The sequence below is a fragment of the Meleagris gallopavo genome, chromosome Z (assembly GCF_000146605.3).
Source record: "Meleagris gallopavo isolate NT-WF06-2002-E0010 breed Aviagen turkey brand Nicholas breeding stock chromosome Z, Turkey_5.1, whole genome shotgun sequence".
In the NCBI taxonomy this organism is placed as follows: Eukaryota; Metazoa; Chordata; class Aves; order Galliformes; family Phasianidae; genus Meleagris; species Meleagris gallopavo.
Window position 1 is genome coordinate 54,379,279 of NC_015041.2, and position 4,442 is coordinate 54,383,720.

The window sequence follows — 4,442 nt, forward strand, 5'->3', positions numbered from 1 at the left end:
AAAAGAAAAAAAAAGAAAAAAGTTGGATTTCAAAGTTTGCTGCAATTTGTTCCTTTTCAGACTGGATTGTTCATTGTAGTATTATCTGCAGCCCTGATATACATCAGAGGGCCTCTCAGGCAACAAATTCAGAATTACTAGCTCAGCCTAGTAATCATCAGCCATGGTTCTGAAGAAGTCTTCAGAACTGATATGAAAGAATAATAATAGTAACGGCTGTTCCAGTGAAGATGCTTCCAGAAATAAACACAGAGGGTGAATTTCTGCCTCCCTAAAATCTATCCACTCTCTACACTCCCAGTCCTGAGCTGGTATTTGCACATGACATATAACTGGTTTGCTGCAAAGCCAGCAATGGAGACTGTTCTGGAGGTAGAAATATGGAGAATATGAGCAATTAAGGAGTTAATTAAAAATACAGGAGATTTATAATTTCTGATGTTGGTATCTTCTACTGCTCTGGCTACAGGTCATGTGTATTGACAGCAAGATGGTAGCCGATAGCTCCAAAGGCTCTGAATTGCAATCATTACAGAATCATGGAATGATTTGGTTTGAACTGGGAGGGATATTTGTGAAGAAGAAAAGGGAAAAAAAACCCCAACAACTTGTCTCTTAGTATCAACTGTATTTACCAAAGGACTCACAATGCTGTTTCTTAAGGTGTTATGTAGATTGAGAGTTTATTTTTTCACTGTTTTTATTTTGTATAAAATGGTATATTTTTATTGGTGGCAACTGCTTAAAAACAGTACTTTATAGCTGAAAATTTATTCTGTCATATTGTGTTATTGTGCTTTTTGTATCTGCTGTAATTTCAAAAAAATAAATAGGAGGCTTTACTTCCAAAGCAACCTATGTTCTTTGCTAATAGTTTGTTTCCTGACTTGTTGGTTTACATTTTCCACAGAGTATTAACAGCTAATTTTGCCTTCCATAATGTTTTGCCTTCTCATAGCTTTACTAATTAATATATTATTTTCATATTTTCATTGATTCAGCCTACTTACCAAATTTTGGAACCAACACATTTTAAGATAATTAATTCAGAGATTTTTGGGAAAACTTCATGCTAATTTTAATTTTCCCAGTCTGTTGACTTTCACATTTTATTTTTCATAAACTTAAGATAAAATGTAAAATAAAACCAAAACCTTATGTTGCACATGATTAAATATCACTTTTTTGTCTTGAACGGGTAGTAGTTCAATGGTAGTTGAATGAGTAGCTAATTAACAGATTAGCTATAGCTCTTAATGCTGATTTCATCATTCTTCTGCAAGTCATTCAAGATTGCTCAGAAAATTATCAGTCAACTTTTCTCCCACTTGCTGTTGTCAACTACAAGGGCTCTCTAATTTTAGTTCCTCATCCAAAATCCTTATGCATAATGACTTTTTCTGTCTTCCATATTCAATTTTGGATTATTTATCTGTCTGTATGTCTGCCTATCTAGCTATCTGTATGTCTATCTGTATCTGTTTGGCATATGTTGCATCTTATGAGGCACTTTTTTTTCTTTTAGAGGTTTTTTCCCTTTTGGGAAAGGTGAAAAGTACAGTACCATGATTTGATTGCCAAAGTAAACTCAACAGAAGGCATTAGAATATTAGAAAAAAAATTGGAAGGAAAAATAAGTGAGGTTTTATCAAGTATTGGTAAATGAAAACAGATTGAAAATGCAACATGATTTTCCCAAAAGTAGTCTTTTGACATAGAAAATGCATATCTTTAGAAACTTTAGTTATACTTAAGAGAAATCTAATGTACAGATACATATAGAAATACGTAAAACCTGTCTGACTTCCGTTAAGCATCTTATATACTGCCATAATGGAAATTCTCAGCTACATTGGAAAGAATAGGAACTAGCTGAATAAGTGTGAAATGAGCATGGAGCTGAAAGACAAGATGGCAATGTATGTGCTGAGAGGAGATGCATCAGGCAGGAGGACGAGAACAGCCTTCCCTATGCTGACAGTTTTTGTTCAGTCTTATCAGTAATGACTTAGTCATTAGTTACCTTAGCCCTTGACAAAAATGTAGTGCTCTACTAATGGAAATATCATGCTGAATTGGACCTCAATGCTCAAATGCTCAAAAATAGGAGCAACGCTGGAACCTTGAAGTATGACAAAGGAATCTTGATAGCTGGAAGAATATGAACTAGCACAATAGAAGTTACTGCAGAATCTTTACGTAAGGGATGAATAACTTTTTTTTTTAAACTAATGATTTTTTGCCTCCTAAAATATCTGAAGATATTGGTGATTTGATGACTAGAAGTCATCAGTGATAATACAGCAATTGCAAAAGGACAGGTGAGGTATTTCTACCTTTCACCTGCAGCCAGCCCAGGGAAATCCTAATCTTCAACACAAATAAATAGTTGAAGTTGCTGTGCACATACTGAAAATAACTGCTCTTTAGAAGTGTACCATCCAGAAGAAATGCTGTGCATTTGGGTATAAAATCCTCAAAAATGCAGCAGAGGCATGGACTTGTCCTGTCTGTTGTGGCAAGTGACAAGACATTGCATACACAACACTGTGTAATCACGTATATGCTAAAATTCACTGTGCAAAGAATTTAGTATTTATTGAAACAATGGAGACAAACCTTAAGATGTGGTACAAAGAAGAAAACATCACCAACAACAACCCTCCCCCCCCTCGGCCCTTAAAAATAAATGCTGTCAGAAGACATTTGCTGCCCAACTTCCTTTAACACGTGATGGTTAAGTGAAATCCCACTATACTGCAGACCCTGCTGGTTCTACCATTCTCCTTAGCAAAAGTTCACTTTCTGCTAAATTGCTTGTGTTTTTCTAAGGACAAAAAAGGAAATGTCCAAAAAAGGAAAGTGTGTTTCAATTTAGTTTAATTAGCCTCAACAACAGTAATCACTTCAAAAGTGACAAGCAGCATAGAAAATTAGAAGTGTCTTTTTTAAATGGCAAACATAGAGCCTACAGCTTGTCTTTTGTTGTCTATTGTCCTATCACTCGGAAAAACATGTTTCATGTAATAGAAGTTTATAGATATATCTGTCATAGAATCATAAGCATCATAGAATGGTTTGAGATGGAAGGGATCTTAAAGCCACCTAGTTCCAACCTCCAGCCATGGGCAGGTCGCCACCCCCCAGCTCAGGCTGCCCAGGGTCCATCCAAGCTGACTCTGAGCACCTTCAGGAATGGGGTACCCAACCTTCTCCAGGCAGCTGTGCTAACTGAACCTTACTGTTCATACGGGTTCATGTTGGCCCACTCCTGAAGCCTGTCCTGGTCTCTCTGGATGACTTCTGTCCTATCAACAGCATCACTCAGCTTAGTGTCATCAGCAAACTTACTGAATGTACATTATCCAGACTGTTCATAAAGATGTTAAAGAGCAGTGATTCCAAGATGGATGTCTGGGGGGAACTGTGGAGCATGGATGTTTCTCTTTTCATGGATCCAATGGAGTTTGTGGCAGTGTAATAGTCAGGAGAATAAATTAATTTCCTTCACAATTTATTCAGACTCAGGCTGTGAAAGGCTGGAATTGCGGGGGATTTGTTTATTTTTCCATGAACTCAGGCTTTTAATAGGTACCTCCTGAATGGCGCATGAGTGACATGTTTGTGACTGCACAAAACTAATAGACATATGAGAACTCACACATTAATTATGCTTAGATTGATAATACTTGCAAATGTGTCTTACTATGAGAATCACAGAATCACAGAATGGCCAAGGTTGGAAGGGACTTCAAGGATCATGAAGCTCCAACCCCTCTGTCACAGGCAGGGCCACCAGCCTCCCCATTTAATACTAGACCAGGCTGCCCAGGGCCCCATCCAATTCGGCCTTGAATACCTCTAGGGACGGGGCATCCACAGCCTCTCTGGGCAGCCTGTTCCTGTACCTCACTACTCTTCTCCATAAAGAACTTCCCCCTGAATCCAACCTAAATCTTCCTTCCCTCAGCTTAAAAACCATTTCCCCTTATCCTGCCATTATCTACCCTTTCAAAGAGTTGATTCCTCTCCTTTTTGTAGGCTCCCTCTAGGTAGTGAAAAGCTGCAACAAGGTCACCCTGCAGGCTTCTTTTCTCCAGGCTGAACAAGCCCAGCTCCCTCAGTCTGTCTTCATAGAAGATGTGCTCCAGTCCCCTGACCATCATCGTGGCTTTCCTCTGGACCCTCTCCAACAGCTCCCTGTCTTTCTTGTACTGCGGGCTCCAGGTCTGGACACAGTACTCCAGATGGGGCCTCACAAGAGCAGAGTAGAGGGGGACAATCACCTCCGTGTCCTTGCTGGCCTCTGCTCTTTTGATGGAGCCCCAGATACCATTTGCTTTTTGAGCTGCAAGAGCACACTGCTGGCTCACGTTAAGCTTTTCACCCATCAGAATCCCCAGGTCCTTCTCTGCAGGGCTGCTCTCAAGGACCGCTCCTTC